A 23,220-nucleotide genomic window follows, 5' to 3' on the forward strand; every position below is an offset into this window, starting at 1 on the left:
CTTACCCCTGTGCTCAAATTGTCTCTGAGCGGGTCACACTGCCGGGCAGCATTCCCACGCAGAACAGAGCGTCCCACCAATTCCCAAGGCCACCCATTTTTACAAGCACGGAGGAGCCGCCTGTCCAACGGGGCGCTTGACTAGAGGCAGGGCTGCCAGCTTCGTCGTCCCCATCCCAGGCCTGCGCTGGGCCTGTTGGGACCCGCAGCCGATGAGAAATGAAATCTGTGCCTTGGCGCAGAGCCACGGCCAGGCAGGAAGAGCAGGGAAAGCCGCCGGCCCTGCAGGATTAAGGCTTTCTGAGCACTGCTGAAGACGGAAACATGGCCTCGGGCCCCGGCTGGAAGCAGGGATTGGAGGCTGCGGGATTCCCTGTTCAAGCGTGCAGACTGAATCGAGCCCTGAGCCGCTCAGGACAAGGGGAGAAATCATCCTCTGATTACATAAATGGATTTCTTAGAATTGCCCTGCAAAGTCATATTGTCGGTGTAGATTCTGAATCCAGCTTTCTTACTGCTTCTAAAAAGTGCTGTCCGCCTGTAGTTTATTGGTTGTGGACCACGGGGACCCCCGAACGGCAAGCTTCGCCCCCAAGCCACTCCTGCGCCCGCGTGCCCAGCGTCTGGGGAGCCGGAGGGGGCGGCTCTGGCCGCTGCTGGGGGCGCAGCGCTGTGAACAGAGAGCCGGGAGCCTGGCACCTGGCCGGTCCCCGGCTCCCACGACAGCACCGGGCTCGGCCCTCCGCTCCGGCCGCCAGCTGAGCCCAGCGACCCGAGCCCCGAAAGGCCCCGCCACCGGCTCGGCCTCAGCATCTCTGCCGCCTTTCCCTCCCTAGCCTGTGAGCAAAGGAACACGCAGACAAGAAGCCCTAAGAGGAAGGACTGGTATAATGAGGTACTCTGCAACTTCAAAGGTCTTGTTAAGAAAGGACGCTATAAAGTTAGGAGGCAAACCACAGCTGAAGATATTTGCAGCTTGTTTCACCTACAAAAGCTCAATATCTATCACCTATCACATGTAAGGATAAAAGATTCTTTATCCTTACAAATCAATAAGGAGAAAAGAACCCGGGAGAGGCCTGAATTGCCAAAAATACATGAATGATGCTCAGCCCCGCTGTTGACGAGGGGCTGGCAGATGGCATCCAGGAGGTCTGGGGTGGATAGGAACGTGGGCTGGCTGAACCCCGAGCGGGAAAAAGCTCCTTAGAGGGTCATGAATAATCTTGGGGGCGGGGCCGGGAAGTCCCGCCCTGCTCCCTCCAGATACCCCTCCAGACAGGCAACGAGGCTTTTTCTCTTAATAAAAGAAAAACATCCTGAAGCAGCCAGGGTAAATCATTGTATTTGAGAAAGTCGTGTGGTAGGCACGTGCGTTTATTTTCTGAAATTTTCTGCATGCGTGAAATATTTCACAATTTTTATAAAGCTTATAAATGATGAAAAAAGAATGAAACTGTGACATTAAAAACAAGGATAGAGTCCGACGAGGACCCCAAGATGCAAAAGCAGGTTCCCTTGGGACACAGACCTGGAGGGGGGGCAAGGAGAGACTCCACTCCCCACACCACTGTCCACACACCTTGCTGCCTTCCCTGGGGGGGTTATTCAGGACCTGGTGAGGGGGCCTTTCTCCTCCCCAGCCTAGGGCTGGTTCTGAGACCCACCCAGCGCCTGTTCCAACCACCATACCGCCTCTGCTAACAAAGACTGACATTTAAATTGGGGATATTAAGAAACTGTATAACTTCCAAATTAACCAAGTGCTGATGTTCATAAGAATATTCATTACTTATTATAAATGTAAGTACTGCAAAAGGGTATGACCTAAGTTCTTATCACCTATTACAGACTGTCTTTCAGTAACAGGACTTTCATTTAAATTTCCTGGGGTTTGGGTTTGTCTTCATTTCTAATATTAAAAAAAAAAAAATCACTAGGAAAGAAAATCAGTTCAGGTTTGTCAAGGATTCGTGCTTTTGTATTCCGTGCGAGATCTGGTCACAGCAACTTGTGCTTCTTTGTCATAGCAATTAAGTCCAAGTAGCAAGAACCTATAATTTCAGGCTTGAAGTTGACTCAAATGGATGAAAATATTTATTTTTCCTTCACGCTTTCTATGGGTTCACATAATGAATTAAATGCAGGGCTCTTTTTCTTGATTATTGCTTTAGAAAGAAATTGTCATGCCTCATTACTCATTTTCAAAGAGATGATAGCATACTTTGTTATAGGATTTTTATGTATTGCTAATGTCTAGAAAACTCAGAAGACTAATTCTCTCTACACAAGGTGAAATGGATTGAGTGAATTGGATATCTATAAAAGCCCATCAATTGTGACCTGAAAAGTTGATAGAAGAGGGCATGCAAGGACCTGATGGGAAAAGTATAAATCTAACACCAGAGATATAAAAGTACACCTTTATCTAAGATTGATCTAAGAACCATGATATCTGATAGGTAATTTTTAAATACTATGTGATACCTATAGAAGGTAGAAGATAGGAAAATAACTAAAAATATTCTCAGATTCGTAAGGAATGTCCAAATGGAAGAAGTTAAATTATTTATAGACATTTAAAAGCCAGGCATATATAAAGTTTCAGGTGTAAGTTTTGAAGGGTTTCGATAAAATATGATATCAGTGGTCACAGAACAACAACTTCTAAACCTCAGGAAACTGTAGGAGAAGTAGGGCTCAATGTCGACAGACGTTGGTTCCAGCTTCTTCTATATGTAGAGAATAAAGTTTCTCTCAGTTTTTGTTTGCCCAGCATGCTTTTCTGACTACTCCTCCTTGAGAGGAGTTCATTCCATGGGGTTCAAGAAAGGCACACCTTCATTTGCTTACTTAAGATGCTGGATGTCTCATGTTTGGCTCTTCCCCATATCCACCCATTCCCGCCCAGCTCTGGGCTGTGTTAACAGCTGCATGGCTCTCTGGCTTCCAGTTGGCCTGGTTCCATGGGAGTCACCAGGAGGAGAAAAAAGGCAGGAGGAAAGTGAGGTCAGGGAGGTTATTCCCCAGCTCCTTCCCCTGTTAGGTTCTGCAGCCAAAGGCCATGGCTCCCATCAAGAGGTGCTCCCAGATTCCAGTAATTGTCCCCTCCTTGCCTATTCAGGCATAGGGATGGTGATGGCAGCCTGGGGTACTGTCTTAACCCTTGCTGGTTTCCCTAAGTCCTTTCCTATACCTTTGCATGTAATACATTGATTAAGTTCTTCTCAAATTGCCCCTGTTGGATGTGCCATCCATTTCCTGCTGGGACACTGGCTAATGTCCTTGATCCTCTGCTTCCGGCTCCATCAATGGGTAGGGCCCTGGCAGGTCTAGACTGAGATTCTCCAAAATAGCTGATACTCCCAGTAAAAAGAGAGAGCCTCTCTTGATTTCTGTACACAAGTAAGAGACAGTTTAAATCCACATTTGGAAAGAAAACTCTGGGAAGAGAGTAAAGGAAAATTAGGAAGAAGGCAAAACTGAAAGCAGAGAGACACGTATTTTTCATGGCTACCATATGCCAAGCACTGTGCTAGGTCCTGGCAACGTGTACATGAGCAAAAACAGTCGAGTCTACAGTCCAAAAACTCAATGAGTCTGAAGTGTTATTTGATCACCTTCAGCTGCCCTGGACATCATTTGGGACATGAAAATCATTTGTAAAATCACCCCAGATTTAAATGAACAATGCCTCTGCTTCACTCCCCTCATATTTAGATAGACCAGAACAATCCAATTCTGGAGGTGCAGTTCATCTGGCTATTTCAATCATTATAGGAATGGGTCATTGTCTAATTTCCTGTTCATGACGGCTGGAGGAGGAAGGTTCTGCTATGATCCCAATTTCACAGAAAGAAGAATCTAAGGCTTAATATCACACAACCAAAAAATGGTAGGGCTGCATTTCAAACTCAAATAATTCTGATTCCTATCCTCCATATCTTAACCTCTGTACTATAGTATAATCTTTTTTGATGATTACCTAATCTAATCTAATCTTCTAAACTTCTAATCTAATCACTAAAATCGCCAACAAAAATTAACTATACCAAGAAATGGTTCATAGGAAAATGGTAAACCCCCAGAGCATTCATGCCTCAGAAAACATTATCAAAATTAACGTCCGGGGCACCTAGGTGACTGGGTTGAGCATCCGGCTCTTGATTTCGGCTCAGGTCATGATCTCAGGGTCATAGGATCAAGCCCTGCATTGAGCTCTGCACTCAGCATAGAGTCTGCTTGTCCCTCTCCCTCTGCTCCTCCCCATGCTTGTGCATGCTCTCGCTCTCTATCTCTAAAATAAATAAAATCTTTTTTAAAAAATTAACATCCATGCACATTTCAACATTAACATATAATCAAACCAAGATGTTCTCCATACCATTCCAGGGATATTATCATATACTTCAACAAAGAGCTCTTAGTATGGAGTCCTAGTGTGGTCTGGGGAGGATCTAATCTATTTTCGATTGTATCCAGAATATCATGGAGACAGCTGGAGACTCTCCAGTTCAATCGTGTATTAGCATTTAGTGTTCAGCTGGCACTCCATTATCATTAGTTATGACTGAGCTACAACACACTTTTTAATGAAGTTCATATAATGGTCTTTTTATCATTTGCATTTACCATCAAACTAAGGTGTTATAAAGCACAGCAAACCCAGGTTTTAGTAAGATACATGCATTTAGCTTTGATTAGAACAGCTTTTTCTGCACCTGCTCCTCATCAGACAGGACAGGCACTCAGTGGCTTGTCTCCAGCAATGGGGGGGGTGAAGTTTGCTTTGTTAAAACTCACACTTTGCTTGGAGTGACTTACTTCGGTCAGATGTCCAGTGATGATGAGTTAAGACGTAAGTCCTGGAACCAGGTCCAATCAGAAAAGAGAAAGATGTTTCAGACACTTGCCTTGCCAAGAGTGGAATTACTTTAAAGGACACTGGCATGGGAGGGCTCTCATAACCTCACACAGCTGCTCACCATTCCCATTATCTACGCTGGAATTTTAGGATGCCTGGAAGGCACAGAAACAGGGAAACAGGAAATAAGAAAAATTGACTGTTTGGGTTAAATGGGTAGGTCAGCAAATAGACAAGTGGCCCTACTGGGGGGCATGTGAACACACCACACACCACACACACACACACACACACACACACACACACACACACACATCCAAGATCTTCCTAGAGGAGTGAGTCAGAATCCAAGTGGGCAAAATGAAGTTGGGGACGTGGGTCTGAAATAGAAAAGGGACATGAGATCAGCATGGGCAGGAAGAGGAAGGAGACAGTTCAGTTCCTCCCAGGCTACAAAACCAAGATAAGGTGTTCAGAGAACAAATGTGAGTATCAGCGCCAAGGATTCGTGGCTCCTTTAAGGGAATCCATCCTGGTCCAAAAACCTTCTCTCATTTCCCTGGACTTGGCTGACCTAGATCTGCAGGCAAATAAACCTGCTGGATAAGGCATTTGGGAGGACTTGAAATGTGCCCTTACACTGAGCTGACTGCAGTGGCTCCTCCTTTTTGATCCCAGGGACCCTTAAACTCCTTCCTCTCTCTCCTCAGCACCATATTAGATTATTCACATTGGCTGTCTACAATGACCTAATTAACTGGATATGTATTCAGTGCTTTAATTCTCTCTATGCCTGGTGCACACAGCCTAGAACCAATTTCTAACCTGAGACCAAGTTTTCATTACGATCCACCTGAAATAACTAGCAAGGGTTTGCCAGTTACCATGTAATGGAAATTCAACACTAACAGAGGCTGATGGTGGGTTATAAAAGAAAAAATAACTTCCTTTAAAAAAATAAATAAATGAAATCAAAACACTACTTTAGACCATCAAAAAGATGTTGTGATGGTTAATTTTATGTGTCAACTTGACTGGCCATGGGGTGCCCCCAGGAAACATGATTTCTGGGTGGGTCTGTAAGGGTATTTCCAGATGACATTAGCATTTAAATGGCTGGACTCAGTAAAGTAGATTGCCCTCCCCAGTGTGGGTGGCCATCCAATCCATTAAGGGCCTGAATAGAACAAAAGGAAGAATTTCCCCCTTGTTTTTCTGCCTTACAGTTGAGCTGGGACGTCTTATCTCATCTTCTCCCACCCTCAGACTAAGATTGATACCACCAGGTTTCCGAGGCCTCCAGTTTACAGACAGCAGATTGTGGGATTTCTCAGCCTTTATAATCTCCTGAGCCAAACCTTCATGATACATAGATAGATAGATAGATAGATAGATAGATAGATAGATAGACAGATATCCTATTGGTTCTATTTCTCTGAAAAACCCTAATACAGAAGCTAAATTTTTGCCTGAGTCTTCACATTTTCCACTTAATTTATTGCCAAGGCTATGTCTATGTACTATATTCTAAGATTTTTATGGGAATATCTTCATTTTTAAGAAAGATAAGTAATTGCAGTCACTGGAATGGAAATAGGAATAAAAATGAACTAGATCCTGCCCATTACAGTATCTAGAATTTTCCATAAACCCACTCTGTTGTGGCTGCCAAGGTCAAAGTTCCTTGTCAACCACAAATCAGACAACAGGCCTGAAAACCTTCAAGCATCACACACAAAGATGGATTGTCAGCAGGCAGGTAAGCTACAGAAATGATGAAAATCACTGCTTTTATGGATGCCAAATATTAGAAAACTTTAAGAAAATATTTAAACCTAATGTGGAGGGAGAGAAATTTTAACTAAACAATTGCATTTAGCTTTATTATGGAAAGTAAGAAAAAGATGATCGTGTAGTGAAATCAATAGATAATTCCAATACACATTAAGCTCCAGACTGCATTGAGATGATTTTTCAAATCACATTTCCACTGCTAGAGTACCTGCTAAGAGATTCATTAGGGGAATTTGTAAAAAAAAAAAAAAAACTATTCCATTGCAAGGTGACAGTAATTCTCTGAGCTAATGTAAAGCCACAGATGTGATTTCAAGTTTAACGCAGTAATGAAATCTTAAACACAATGAAGCAAAATGACACTGTATCCCCTGCACTCGTTCAGGACGTATTTGTCTCCAAGCCCCCTTTCAGTCCCAACATCTGATTCCTTGGCCATCTGCCCCCAGCATCCTTGATAATCACTAGGAAAACATGGGACCAGAGCCAGCAAAATTCATAACCGCTGCTGATTTCCTGGTGTAGCAATTCCTACCTGAAGAATCAAGTTCCCAGGGTCCTTCCTGAGAATGGAGAAAAGAAGGATGGAGAGAGTTCCTTCTAAAATTCAGCTCTGAGATCCAAAACTTAAACCCATCCAGGCTTAGGTACAAACCTCTTTTCCTGTAACGATGAAAATTGTGCTATCTTCAGGCATCTCAGGGACCTGGAGACCTCATAAAATGAGAGCTCTTCAGAGGTCAAGTGCAGCATAAGTCCCCTCAAGCTTGCAGCACTCATTTTGAAATTTAAGTTATTACAAATAATCTGAGGAAGACCTGCCCTGCATGTCCAAATGACACTTGCTCAGGATTTGAATGTCTTTGCCATTTTAATGCAAAGAGGTTCTCGATGTAGTCATACAAAATGTGCAAATCAGGAAAAAGAAAATCAAGCCAGGCAGCTCGAGAAGGCCAAAAGGAAAAACTGAGCGTGCATTTAGAGGACACTGGTCTCCATGTTCCTCGTGGAATTTAAAATCCGGTTCAAAAGGACTCCTCCAAATCCTGGATGAAGTCTTGAAGTATGTAGCTTGGAGAGGACTCCTGCGACTTGCTACACTTCAAGAAAACATCACGGACCCTCTTAATATATGCAACTGCTGCTTCTCCAGAACATTTGGCTTACATGAGCATCCCAAAGTTCTCTTTTCCATACTCATTAGCTGTCTGATGAGATCCTATCCAGTCTGTTCTCTGTGCTGAGAGAGAGATTACATGTTCGGATATTTTAGGCCTAACAATGTTCTTTCAAACGTGGTTGGTTATAAATATTATATCTTTGACTGATGCAGCTCTAAATTTCAGTGTGTCATTGGCCTAGCCTGACAGTTTAATTGTCAGCTCTTCTTCCAAATGCAACTGCTCACTTTCGGGTTCTGTAATTGGTTAGGCTCGACCTCGGCCATTTTAAGCACTCGCCTCACCTCCTTGTGTATAAAAACTCATAACCCTTTCAGGACTCTAGACAGTCGTGCATTCACCATGCTGCCTGCTTCACTGGGAGGGTAAACAGCATTCCCCCTCCTCCAATTTAACTCAAATCAGTGACACATCTCAAGACATACCGCTCCAGGTCCTCTTATCTCCCATTTCACTGTACAGTCTGCTTACTGGCAAGCTGAGCTATCCATTGAAAGGTTTTAAGTGACTTGTTTACCTTCACCCTTTTGGGGAAATGATTCAGTATTTTGCCAATTGCATCCCCAGAAACTGATTTTTTTTTCCTTTGAATGTGGAGTAAATGTTTCACTTGGGTTCTGATTGAGTTCAGATTATTATCAAGGGGATATCAACAAAGTTTGGGGCAAAAGGTTTAAGACACATATGGAAAGCACCCAGGAGAAAGTAATGAAAACAAATGAAAGGATGCAAAAGCAAGACTGACAAAAAGATAAATGAGCTGAGACAAAATGGCTGAGAAGGAGTCCCTAAGCTACCCATCTCACCATGCAAAACTGTCAAGAGCTTATAAACACTTATTTACATAATTCATTTAGTGTCTATTCAGAAGTCACTCTGTCCTCTTGTCATCAATCTTAAAGGTGTATTAGATTCCCCTGAGTCTCTAGGAGTGTACCTTTTGTGTTATTTTAAGGCAGTGTCAGGAAGTTCAAAATTCAGAAATCATCTCAAAATATGACCAAGAGAAAATAAGGTCTTATCATCAAACTATGAATGGGGAGTGAGAACCCCAAGGACAAAAATGTCATCCTTCATGCCCCAAAATCGATCACTGAAATACATACGTTAATCAGTCACACGTGTGCTGAGTGTCAGCTCTACACAAGGTACTAGGACCATCACCTTGAGTCGCCACTTTCATTTGTAAAGATCATCCAGACATTCCTCATCTTGATTGCCCGTTTGAAGTACACGTAGCACAGTGCCTGGCATATGGTTAGTGCTAAATAATATCTTCCAAATAAATAAGATGGGGCATGAGTAACATACATTTTATTGAGAACTGATTATAGTTAGAATTGCCACAAGGCAAATGTTAGAGGGACAGATAATTCTGGCCAAATAACAAAATTACATACAGTTAAATACTTCATTTCAGAGGCTTCTACAGATTTACCCTTTTTCCTGGCATCTTATTTATCAAAGTTATCTGCATCAACTAATTAGACCAAAGCCACAACATGTGGACTCTCAGTTGGATATGACCAAGGAAAGGTTTTTTTGTACTTTATAACTTCCCTAGAAACCTACTATATATATATATATATATATATATATATATATATATATATATATAGTACAATATATATTTTGTACTTTATAACTTCCCTAGAAACCTACTATATATATATATTTCCTTATTTCCTTATATATTTCCCTATTTCCTATATTTCCTTATATATAGTATATATATATATAAATTAAATTATATATAAATGATCCCCGAGTCGATGATCCGAGATCCCCTGATCCCCTGTTCAGCAGGGAGTCTGATTCTCCTTCTCCCTCTGCCCCTCCTTTCTCTCTCTCTCTCTCTCTCTCAAATAAATAAATAAATAAATAAAAATCTTTAAAAATAAAAAATTTTTTAAAAAGCGGTATCATCGGAGCGCCTGGGTGGTTCAGCTGGTGAATCATCTGCCTTCCGCTCAGGTCATGATCCCAGGGTCCTGGGATCGAGCTCCGCACATCGGGCTCCCTGCTCAGCAGGGAGCCTGCTTCTCCCTCTCCCACTCCCCCTGCTTGTGCTCTCTCTCTCTCTCTCAAATAAATAAAATCTTTTTTAAAAAGCGATATTATCAACTTCCATGAACATAAGAATAAAGACCCCAGATGACAGTGTAAGGATGGAAAATAATACACCATGCAACAGTAACAGTAACAAAGCTGGGCTGCCTGTATTATTATCAAACAATACAAACTCCAGGGAATGAAAGATCCCCAGACATAAAGAGAGAGATTTCATAACAGTAAGAGAATCACTGCATGAGGAAGATCTGCAATCCTAAATATGAATGCACCAAACAGCAGAGCTTCAAAACATATGAAGCCAAAAGTGACAGAACTTTCCAAAAGAGAAAAGACAAACCCATAATCATAGTTGGGGGTTTTGGTATCTGTTTCTCAGTAATTGATAGAACAAGTAAACACAAATTCATTAAGGAGGGGCAAGATCTGAACCATACTATAAACCAACTTGATTTATTGATATATAGAGAACACTAAAACCAACATCAAAATGTACATTCTTTACAAGTGCACAGAGAATGTACACCAGAGTAAAATGAATTTCAATAAATTTCAACAGGCTGACATCCTAGTTTTCTACCCATAATGAAATTAAATTAGAAACTAACAAAAATAAATTAATAAAATTAATATAAATGAAAAACTCCAGATCTTTGGAAATTAAATAATATACTGCTATATGATCTATGGCTCAAAGAAGGCACAAAGGAATGGAAAGTATTTCAACTTAATGAACACACAAAATATCAAAATAGTGGGACGCAGCTATACTGGCTCAAAGGGAAAGCTATTGCTTTACGTGCCTATCCTAGAAAAAAGAAAAAAGATTTAAAATCAGTGATTGAAGTTTCTACCTTAAGCTGGAAAAAGAACTTATTAAACACCAGCTTAGAGGTAAAAGCAGAAATCAGTGAAATAAAACATACTCTAAAAAATAGAGAAATTTAATAAAGTAAATGTTTGATCTTGGAAAAAAATCAACCAACTTCATAAACCCTTAGCAAGTGTATAATAGACATCCTTCTTTATCCTCAGTGGGATAAAGAGTATTACAAAATCTACAGCTGACATCATACTTAATTTATGGTTTTAAAAAAACCATAAATTATGAACCTCAGAAATGACAACAGAGCCTATAGATCTCAAAAGAATAATAAAGGAATATTATGAATACTTTGCCAATAAAATCCGGCAACTTACATGAAATGGATAAATTCTTTGAATGACACAAATTCCCAAAGCTGATTCAAGAAGAAATTAAAAAAATCAGAATATCTCAATATCTAATAAAGAAATTGAATGTATAACCAAAAGCTTTCTCATAAAGAAAACCTCATGCCCGGATGACTTTGCTGGAGAGGCAGTCTGCCTTGGGTCCTGAGCATCCCTGCCTGTCCTTGGTGAGGATGCCAAACTGCAAGACCTGACCATCCCCTAACACTGAGCATTGTCTGTCACCACTCACAGGGGCAGTTAAGTAGGTCAAAGCAACGACAGAGTGACTACCATGAGACTACTCCCTTCCCAGGAAAGGGAGACCGGCTTGTTTGGTTGTAAAAGAAGGTGCCGAGCCCTTGGCCCCGGGTTTCTCAGCTACAGAGCAATGCCTGCACGCATATTCACCATCTGATGGCACCACATCACCCTGCGGGACTCAGGGCAGAGAATGTTCCTGCTCTTTGCTGTGCCATAAATAACCCTGCCTCCGATCCAACCAGTCTCACTGTCTACTTTCCAGTGGAGTTTTGGCAAGTTTATTCCTTGTCATGAGCTAGAGTTGTTCATGTCCTTCCCAGACATGAGCAAACCTGAAGAAAAAACTAATGTCCATGTTACACAAATTCTCTCCGAAAACAGAAGTGCGGAAAATGCTTCCCAACTCATTTTATGAAGCCGGCATAAACCTGATACCAGAGTCCAACACACGTATTACAAGAAAAAGTAACAACAGACCAATATCTCTCATGAACAAAATGCAAAATCCCTCAACAGAATGTTGGAGGGAAAAAAAGTCAACAATTAATGAAAGGGATGATCTATCATGACAAGGTAGAGTTTATCCCAGGAATGCAATATTAATTCGATATTTGAAAATCAACCAGTGTAATTCACTGGATTTACACAATAAAGAAGAAAAATCATATGATCATTTCGATACCTACAGAAAAGAAATTTGACAAAATTGAACAACCATTCATGATAAAAATTCTCAGCAGACTACAAATAGAACTCCTCAATGAGATAAAGAGTTACAAAACCTACAGCTGACATCATACTTAATGATGAAATGATAAGTGTTTTCCCTCCCAAGAGTAAGAATAAGGTAAGGGTGTCTGCTCTTACCACTTCTTTTTTTTAAAGATTTATTTATTTATCTTAGAGAGAGCGAGAGCAAGTGCATAAGTGGGGGGAGGGGCAGAGGGAGAGGGAAAAGAGAGAATCTCAAGCAGACTCTGCTGAGCGTGGAGCCCGACACAGGGCCCAATCCCAGGACCCTGAGATCATGACCCAAGCCAAAGTCGACACTTAACCCTGACTGACCCACCCAGGCATCCCTGCTCTTACCACATCTATTCAGTATTGTGCTGAAAGTTCTCGCCATGCAATAAGACCAAAAATAAAAAATAAAAGGCAAAGGATTGGAAAGGGAAAAATAAAACTGTCCTTATTGTAGACAACATAATTATCTACAGAGAAAATGCCTAAGAAATTTATTTAAAAATAATTAGGATGGATTAATAAAACAAGTTCCCAGAATATAAGATTGATGTACACAAATCATTTCTATTTTTACATATAAGCAAAAAACAATTGAAAATGAAATTTTTAAAAATTCCATTTGTACACCAGATCAAATACATAAGATACTTAGGAATAAATCTAATCGAAGATATATAAACCCATACTCTGAAATTTCAAAAATATTGCTGAGAAAAATTAAATAAGTCTTAAATAAATGGAGGAATACACTGTGTTCATAGATTTAAAGTCTCCATGCTGTTAAGATGTCAATTCTCTCAAACTGGTCTACAGAATCAACACAATAAAATAGAAATGCCAGACTGCATTTTTATACAAAACAACAAGCTGCTTCAAAAATTTATATAGAGATACCAAAAACAGCCAAAACAATTTTTGAAAGGATAAAGTCGGAGGTCTTGCACTATCTGATTTCAAAATGTATTATAAAGCTACAGCAATTAAGATGTAGTACCAGCAATAAGACATACACACAGAACAAAAGACATAACTATGAGACAAAATACGTGTCTAGAAATAGAGTTACACATACCTATAACTGATTTTTGGTAAAGACACCAAGGTAGTTTAAAAGGGAAACAGAGGGGCTCCTGGGTGGCTCAGTCGTTAAGCGTCTGCCTTTGGCTCAGGTCATGATCCCGGGGTCCTGGGATCGAGCCCCACTCGATCGGCGGGAAGCCTGCTTCTCAACCTCTCCCACTCCCCCTGCTAGTGTTCCCTCTCTCGCTGTCTCTCTCTGTCAAACAAATAAATAAAATCTTAAAAAAAAAAAAAATAAAGGGGAAACAGAATCTTTGAACAAATAGCACTAGAACAATTTGATACCCCTATGGAAAAAAAAATGAACTTTAACATATACTTCCTACAAGACACAGTAATTAATTTGAAATGGATCAGAGACCTAAAGGTGAAAGCTAAGCCATGAAACTTTTAGAAGAAAATATAGGAGAAAATATTCACAATCTTGGTAAAGCCAACCAATTCTTGGAACACGAAAAGCATTTACAAAGAAAACAAATGATAAACTACTGAACTTCTTCAGAATTAAAGTACATGCTCTTAGAAAGACACTGTGAAGGGGCGCCTGGGTGGCTCAGTCGGTTAAAGTGAATAACTCTTGATTTCAGCTCAGATCATGATCTCAGGGTCCTGGGATCAAGCCCCATGTTGAGCTCCCCATTCAGCAGGGAGTCTGCTTGTCTCCCTCTCCCTCTGCCCCTCACCCTGCTCACTCTCTCTGTCTCTCTCTCTAATAAATAAACCTTAAAAAAAAAAAGACACTGAAGAAAACGCACAAACAAGCCAGCAGCAGGAGAAAATATGTATAAAAAATGACATCATACCATCTTTCAATTCTAAAATGTAAATATTATTGATAATATATTTTATATAATTTATAATAATCACATGACATATGTAATATGGAATATAGATACTTATGTAGATTTATCTTTATTATCTATTACATAATATTTTTCTTATTTATTTTTGTATCATTTGTTATCTATAATTATGAAAACAGAATATATCACATATTATATTTTACCTTTATAAAATACAAAATCGTTGTTATTTTGTCCAAGTTTACATTTCAAATTAACTGTGTCCTAATAATTAAAATAAATGAACATAAAAATGCGATTCATGTGCCAATATGCGTAAATACAAGCTTCTAAAAATGCACAATTGTCTTACATCGCTCTAGGTGTTACTCTGCTTCCTTGTCAGCAATTAACACTGTTGCAGAATTTAAATTCTTAGCATCCTGAAAAGTATGCTCAAATGATTATTCCCATTTAGCTTACAATTTGGAAACAGCCTCATGGTAAAATACTGCCGTTGCCCCAAAACTACACACAAAGCCCAGCTAGTGAACAAAACATCCCTCTTTAATAACTTTATCACTTTAAGTGCTGGGCCTCAGCTCCACAGAGCAAATTGTGTTTTAACAATAAAATAATAATGCTTGCCATCCTAAAATTGCCAAACATTTATGACTTTGAATGCATTTTGCACATCTTAAATAGCAATCATTATCCTTATTCCCCAGGCGGTAACCTTCCCTCCATGCAAGTGCTTACAATGTGTACTCTCGGCTTCTACCTGCTACCCCTTTGTTTGCCAACCTCAAATCCAGGAGCCCAGAAAAATACGTTCGGATATTAGGAATAGAAAGGGAGGCTATAAATACATCTTTGCTTTTTCCACCAAATACTTTTCTCTAAACTTCTTAACGCAAGAATTTCATTTTGTAAAGGCTTAGCACGGTCTGCTGTGAGCAAATAAAATGTCAGCAGTCCAGCTACTGGGCAGAACACCCTTGGGCCCTGAGATACACAAAGGCTGGGTGGAGGAGGCAGCAGAATGCCATGGAAAGAGCAAGGGGTTGGGGGGCCTGAATTCACGGACTCTGGTCAAACTTCTTGCCTCTCTAAGCCTCCCCCTGCTGGTCTGCAAACTGGAGGTAACATCCACCTTGCAGGGTTCCGTCAGGAACGTTATGCAGAGCAGGTAGCCCATGTCTGGGAAATAGCGGCCCCCGATAAAAGTTAGTTCCCTCCAGCTCCCTGTCTGCAAAGGTCTTACAACCATGCGGAGAAAGGAGAGATTATTGTGACAACTGGTAAACCATTTGGGAGGGAAAAAAAAATTCAAAGTAAATCCCTACCTTTCATCAAAACACATTCAGATGAATTAATTACTTAAAGGTTGAAATGAAATGATTAAAGGTAACTAGAAAACAAAATCAAGGTTGCACTTTGACCATTCTAGAACGAGAAAGCCCTTTCTCAAGCTGAGCAGGAAAGGTAAAGCTAAAGAAAATGTTGATACAATAACCCTGCTAAAAAAAAAAAAAATCCATATGTAAAAATAAAAATTCTCAAAGTTAAAACATAAAGAGCAAGCTGGGAAAAATATTTGCACTTATATGACAAAGAGCTAATATCTATATAAAAAGCTCTTCAAAAGCAATAATAAAAGGACAAGCACCTTTTAGGGAAAAAAAGTGAGTCAAGAACAGGAAAGATAATTCATTCAACATTCAACAAATATTGGAGCTGCTTCTACGCGTCAAGCACTCTCCTAGGAACAGGAGATGGAAAATAGGCAAACAGATGACAATCTCAACTTGCATGAGCTGATCTTCTAGTAAATAAAGAATAAACACAAGTGGAGAAAACAAAAACAAAGACCTTAACAATTAAGGAACACAAATTAGAACAATGAGTTCCCACTTCCCTCAGCGAAGATTTAAGATTGTGTGGCAGGCGGCAGAGCAGTACATTTTAGAAGCTTGAAAAAATGCCTACTATTTCCCTAAAATTCCTCTTTTAGAAATTTGTCTTGAGGATGTCTATAAGGATGCAGGTATGAGTATAAACATTGCAGCCTTGTTTTTAATAATGACAAACTGAAAATCATCCAAATACCCACCGATAAGATGCTGATTCAATAATTTACAGAAGATCAAGACAATGAAACACAACACATGCATTAAAAAAATCATAGCATTAACAAAGTATGTCCATGACACACTGTTAAATAGAAAGAGCAGGTTTTAAAAGTGCCTGTATGGTGTGACACCATGTTTATGTTTAAATATATATGTGTGGCTTTAGATATCTTTAAGCATAAAAAAGACTCCTGGATGACTCTCCATCAAAACATTATATGAACAGCAGGGTGGAGAGTTTATGGCTGTTTATTTATTTATTGTTAAGATTTGATTTTTTTTTTTAACATTCACCCTTGTTTTCTTTTTATTTTTTTAATTTTTTACTGTTATGTTAATCACCATACATTACATCATTAGTTTTTGATGTAGTGTTCCATGATTCATTGTTTGTGCATAACACCCAGTGCTCCATGCAGAACGTGCCCTCTTTAATACCCATCACCAGGCTAACCCATCCTCCCATCCGCCTCCCCCCTAGAACCCTCAGTTTGTTTTTCAGAGTCCATCGTCTCTCATGGTTCGTCTCCCCCTCCGATTTCCCCCCCTTCATTCTTCCCCTCCTGCTATCTTCTTCTTTTTTTTTTTCTTAACATATATTGCATTATTTGTTTCAGAGGTACAGACCTGTGATTCAACAGTCTTGCACAATTCACAGCGCTCACCATAGCACATACCCTCCCCAATGTCTATCACCCAGCCACCCCAAACCTCCCACCCCCCCCAACTCCAGCGACCCTCAGTTTGTTTCCTGAGATTAAGAATTCCTCATATCAGTGAGGTCATATGATACATGTCTTTCTCTGATTGACTTATTTCGCTCAGCATAACACCCTCCAGTTCCAGCCACGTCATTGCAAATGGCAAGATCTCATTCCTTTTGATGGCTGCATAATATTCCATTGTATATATATACCACTTCTTCTTTATCCATTCATCTGTCGATGGACATCTTGGCTCTTTCCACACTTTGGCTATTGTGGACATTGCTGCTATAAACATCGGGGTGCACGTACCCCTTCGGATCCCTACATTTGTATTTTTGGGGTAAATACCCAGTAGTGCAATTGCTGTGCTGTATGGTAGCTCTATTTTCAACATTTTGAGGAACCTTTTTGAGGGTTCCCCTTTTTCCGCATCCCCACCAACATCTGTCATTTCCTGACTTGTTAATTTTAGCCATTCCGACTGGTGTGAGGTGGTACCTCATTGAGGTTTTGATTTGGATTTCCCTGATACCGAGCGATGCTGAGCACTTTTTCATATGTCTGTTGGCCATTTGGATGTCTTCTTTGGAAAAATGTCTGTTCATGTCTTCTGCCCATTTCTTGATTGGATTCTTTGTTCTTTGGGTGTTGAGTTTGATAAGTTCTTTATAGATTTTGGATACTAGCCCTTTATCTGATATGTCATTTGCAAATATCTTCTCCCTTTCTGTCATTGTCTTGGTTTTGTTGACTGTTTCTTTTGCTGTGCAAAAGCTTTTTATCTTGATGAAGTCCCAACAGTTCATTCTTGCCCTTGCTTCCCTTGCCTTTGGTGATGTTTCTAGGAAGAAGTTGCTGTGGCTGAGGTCGAAGAGGTTGCTGCCTGTGTTCTCCTTTAGGATTTTGATGGACTCCTGTCTCACATTGAGGTCTTTCAACCATTTGGAGTCTATTTTTGTGTGTGGTGTAAGGAAATGGTCCAGTTTCATTCTTTTGCACGTGGCTGTCCAATTTTCCCAACACCATTTGTTGAAGAGACTGTCTTTTTTCCATTGGACATTTTTTCCTGCTTTGTTGAAGATTAGTTGACCACAGAGTTGAGGGTCCATTTCTGGGCTCTCTATTCTGTTGCATTGATCTATGTGTCTGTCTTTGTGTCAGTACCATACTGTCTTGATGATTACAGCTTTGTAATAGAGCTTGAAGTCTGGAATTGTGATGCCACCCGCTTTGCTTTTCTTTTTCAACATTCTTCTGGCTATTTGGGGTCTTTTCTGGTTCCATACAAATTTTAGGATTATTTGTTCCATTTCTTTGAAAAAAGTGGATGGTATTTTGATGGGGATTGCACTGAATGTGTAGATTGCTCTAGGTAGCATTGACATCTTCACAATATTTGTTCTTCCAATCCATGAGCATGGAATGTTTTTCCATTTCTTTGTGTCTTCCTCAATTTCTTTCATGAGTATTTTACAGTTTTCTGAGCACAGATCCTTTGCCTCTTTGGTTAGATTTATTCCTAGGTATCTTATGATTTTGGGTGCAATTGCAAATGGGATCGACTCCTTAATTTCTCTTTCTTCTGTCTTGTTGTTGGTGTATAGGAATGCCACTGACTTCTGTGCATTGATTTTATATCCTGCCCCTTGACTGAATTCCTGTATGAGTTCTAGCAGTTTTGGGGTGGAGTCTTTTGGGTTTTCCACATAAAGTATCATATCATCTGCAAAGAGTGAGAGTTTGACTTCTTCTTTGCCAATTTGGATGCCTTTGATTTCTTTTTGTTGTCTGATTGCTGTGGCTAGGACTTCTAATACTATGTTGAATAGCAGTGGTGATAGTGGACATCGCTGCCGCATTCCTGACCTTAGGGGGAAAGCTCTCAGTTTTTCCCCATTGAGAATGATATTCGCTGTAGGTTTTTCATAGATGGCTTTTATGGTATTGAGGTATGTACCCTCTATCCCTATACTCTGAAGAGTTTTGATCAAGAAACGATGCTGTACTTTGTCAAATGCCTTTCCTGCATCTATTGAGAGGATCATATGATTCTTGTTCTTTCTTTTGTTAATGTATTGTATCACGTTGATTGATTTGCAGATGTTGAACCAACCTTGCAGCCCAGGGATAAATCCCACTTGGTCATGGTGAATAATCCTTTTAATGTACTGTTGGATCCTATTGGCTAGTATTTTGGTGAGAATTTTTGCATCCATGTTCATCAAGGATATTGGTCTGTAATTCTCCTTTTTGATGGAGTCTTTGTCTGGTTTGGGGATCAAGGTAATGGTGGCCTCATAAAACAAGTTTGGAAGTTTTCCTTCCATTTCTATTTTTTGGAACAGTTTCAGAAGAATAGGTATTAATTCTTCTTTAAATGTTTGGTAGAATTCCCCTGGGAAGAGATCTGGCCCTGGGCTTTTGTTTTTTGGGAGATTTTTGATGACTGCTTCAATTTCCCTAGTGGTTATAGGTCTGTTCAGGTTTTCTATTTCTTCCTGGTTCAGTTTTGGTAGTTGATATATCTCTAGGAATGCATCCATTTCTTCCAGGTTATCTAATTTGCTGGCATAGAGTTGCTCATAATATGTTCTTATAATTGTTTGTATTTCTTTGGTGTTGGTTGTGATCTCTCCTCTTTCATTCATGATTTTGTTGATTTGGGTCATTTCTCTTTTCTTTTTGATAAGTCTGGCCAGGGGTTTATCAATCTTGTTAATTCTTTCCAAGAACCAGCTCCTAGTTTTGTTGATCTGTTCTACTGTTCTTTTGGTTTCTATTTCATTGATTTCTGCTCTGATCTTTATTATTTCTCTTCTCCTGCTGGGTTTAGGCTTTATTTGCTGTTCTTTCTCTAGCTCCTTTAGGTGTAGGGTTAGGTTGTGTATTTGAGACCTTTCTTGTTTCTTGAGAAAGGCTTTTTTGCTATATACTTTCCTCTTAGGACTGCCTTTGCTGCATCCCAAAGATTTTGAGCAGTTGTGTTTTCATTTTCATTGGTTTCCATGAATTTTTTTAATTCTTCTTTAATTTCCTGCTTGACCCATTCATTCTTTAGTAGGATGCTCTTTAGCCTCCATGTATTTGAGTTCTTTCCGACTTTCCTCTTGTGATTGAGTACTAGTTTCAAAGCATTGTAGTCTGAAAATAGGTAGGGAATGATCCCAATCTTTTGGTGCTGGTTGAGACCTGATTTGTGACCTAGGATGTGATCTATTCTGGAGAATGTTCCATGGGCACTAGAGAAGAATGCGTATTCCATTGCTTTGGGATGGAATGTTCTGAATATGTCTGTGAAGTCCATTTGGTCCAGTGTGTCATTTGTTGATCTTTTGCTTAGATGATCTGTCCATTTCTGTGAGGAGGATGTTAAAGTCCCCCACTATTATTGTATTGTTGTTGATGTGTTTCTTTGCTTTTGTTATTAATTGCCTTATATAATTGGCTGCTCCCATGTTAGGGGCATAGATATTTACAATTGTTAGATCTTCTTGTTGGATAGACCCTTTAAATAGGATATAGTGTCCTTCCTCATCTCTTATTACAGTCTTTGGTTTAAAATCTAATTTGTCTGATATAAGGATTGTCACCCCAGCTTTCTTTTGGTGTCCATTAGCATGGTAAATTGTTTTCCACCCCCTCACTTTCAATCTGGAGGTGTCTTTGGGTCTAAAATGAGTCTCTTGCAGACAGCATATCGATGGGTCTTGTTTTTTAATCCAATCTGATAGCCTGTGTCTTTTGATTGGGGCATTTAGCCCATTTACATTCAGGGTAACTATTGAAAGATATGAATTTAGTGCCATTGTATTGCCTGTAAGGTGACTGTTACTGTATATTGTCTGTGTTCCTTTCTGGTCTATGTTGCTTTTAGGCTCTCTCTTTGCTTAGAGTACCCCTTTCAATATTTCTTGTAGGGCTGGTTTCATGTTTGCAAATTCCTTTAGTTTTTGTTTGTCCTGGAAGCTTTTTATAAGATTTGATTATTTATTTGAGAGAGAGAGAGTGAGCAAGTGAACATGAGTAGAGGGAGGGGCCGAGGGAGAGGAGAAGCAGACTCCCCACTGAGTGCAGAGCCTGAGGATGGACACAGGGCTTCATCCCAGGACCCTGACCATGACCTGAGCCAAGGGCAGACACTTAACTGACTGAGCCACCCAGGCACCCCTACAGCTGTTTGTTTAAATATACATTTTACAGGCTGTGATATAATATGTTTGCAAAAAGCATTATTATTTTATAATAAGAAAAATGCTAAAACTATTTGCATAAGAGTTTTTTTTAAAGCTTGCCCAAATAATGGAAGAGTGGCCAGTAGCATACACATTCCTGGGAAAATATACGATTTAATGGGAAGCACCCCAAAGTGCCACATCTTCCTCCCCTTCTCAGGCAGGCAGGAGGTATCTTTGCCATAATCAATTCACAGAAAATGCCAGCCTTGATGACCAAAAACACCAGACCTTGGGGACGACAGGAGAGTTGTGCTCTAAATGAGGTTTTCAACCAGAAGAAAAAGGTACCCAAGGGGCCCAGCCGGGCAAGTTCAGTGAACACATAAGCCCCTGTGAAAACAACACTCTGCTCCCAGCCGCTGAACAGTCACCACACAGACCACAAAGGCCCAGGTAATTGAAATTAGAACTGCTCCTTATCCATAGCACTCCATTTTTAATATATGAAATCCAGCTCTAAATCCCATTTATGGAAATCGGTTACAACTAAATGACAAATCTCACAGTGGCCCATGGAGCTTCCCTGCTCTCTGGTCTCTGTCCAGAAGCAATGAAATTATTTTTATTTCAAACTCATTAAATTTTCTGTCACTGGCAGTAACATTTATTCCCCATCAGGAGTCCTGGGGGTTATCAGTGTTTCTGCTTCGTCTCTTCCCATTTCAATTTTTTATCGAAATAAAGGCTTTTTATCTCCAAAAATATGCATATCATATTCATAACTAATCCCTTTTTAAAAATAGCTCTTCTGACTCACCTCATTAACAGTGTAAAATTCACTCACCGAATGCATATCATTAGCCAGTGAACTGCTATTCTTTTTTAAAATATATATATATATATTCAAAGGGTTTAATTCACAGGTGGTTTTTTACTTTCCCAAAGGTGCCGCTTTGCTTGGTAACATGCCTGAGAAGTTGCTAGAAAGGAGAATTCTCAGACAGCAATGCCATCAATTTTAAAAGGTGAGAGGCATGCAACAGGGATGGTTTCAGAACTGTTTCCATTCATTTGATGGTCTTTTGCTGCATTCCGTGGTGTGTGGCTATGGAGAGAGGCGTATGCCTGCACAGGGCACCTGCCCTAGAAATGGAAGGAGTCAGTTCCCCTCTTCCCGTGTGCAACCCCAAGAGCAGATTCTGTCAGATGGACAAGGGGAGCTAAGCTGAGCTCTGAAGGGGCCTGATGTCCTCCTCCATAGCTCTTGCCTCGAGTGTCATTAATTCTGAGACATCTCTAGAGGGGCGCATTGGAGCTGGAAGTCCCCGTTCCCGCTCCAAGCTGGGACATGAGTCCAAGCACGTGATCTGGTTCTTTGACTCTGTTTCCCCACCTGTAAAATGAGGGGATTGGACCCAGATGCAAGCTGAGGTTTTTCTACTTGCAAATCGTGGGAAGTCCAAAGCTATGCCTAAGATTTCTGCAAATTTCCAGAGTGGTGGGAACTGGGCAGGTCACGTTCTTAGAGTCACCTCTGCCTTGGAACGTCTGCACCAGGTCAACCCGGATGGGAGTTTCTAAAAGCACCCCAGCAGTTCTGCCAATTGGCCAAGACTGAGAACCACTGCAGGAAAGCATCACTGGGGCCCCTCCCAGCTCTGGCAGCACGAACTGGACTTATTCTTGATTTTGAAGTTAAAAGACCTGGGGTAAAAATTGTCACTGTGACCTAGATTAAAGACAATCCTCTTGAGAGAAGATGAGAGAACAAAAAAAGACCTTCCACCCAGCATCAAATACAGAAACAAAGGCAGCTTGTATCCATGTCACATAGCAGAGGCTCTGGGAATTGGTCTTCCCCAGGGGACTGCAGGACACGACGGAGAAAGTAAATGCCTGGGTGGCTGCCATGACCAACCCCTAACTTAGACCCTGCGGCTCTTCCTTTGCCTGGAGTGGCTCTAGTCTGCAGCACGTGATCAGAGCATCTCCCAGGCTCGGCTCTTCTGCCTACTGCTTGTGTGCCCTTGGTCCCACACAAGTCCTGCCCTCCAGAGACAGACCCCCCAATGTGAAAACCTTGAAAAGCAACCCTGGGATCTGACTTGTCACAAGGTCTGGAAAAGAGGAGCAGTGCGTGGGGATCCTGAGTTCATCTGAAGACACCGTCCTCTTCTCTTTCCTTGCAAAACTCTGCAGAGTTTGGAAGGAAATTG

The sequence above is a fragment of the Halichoerus grypus genome, chromosome 7 (genome assembly GCF_964656455.1).
Source record: "Halichoerus grypus chromosome 7, mHalGry1.hap1.1, whole genome shotgun sequence".
NCBI lineage: Eukaryota > Metazoa > Chordata > Mammalia > Carnivora > Phocidae > Halichoerus > Halichoerus grypus.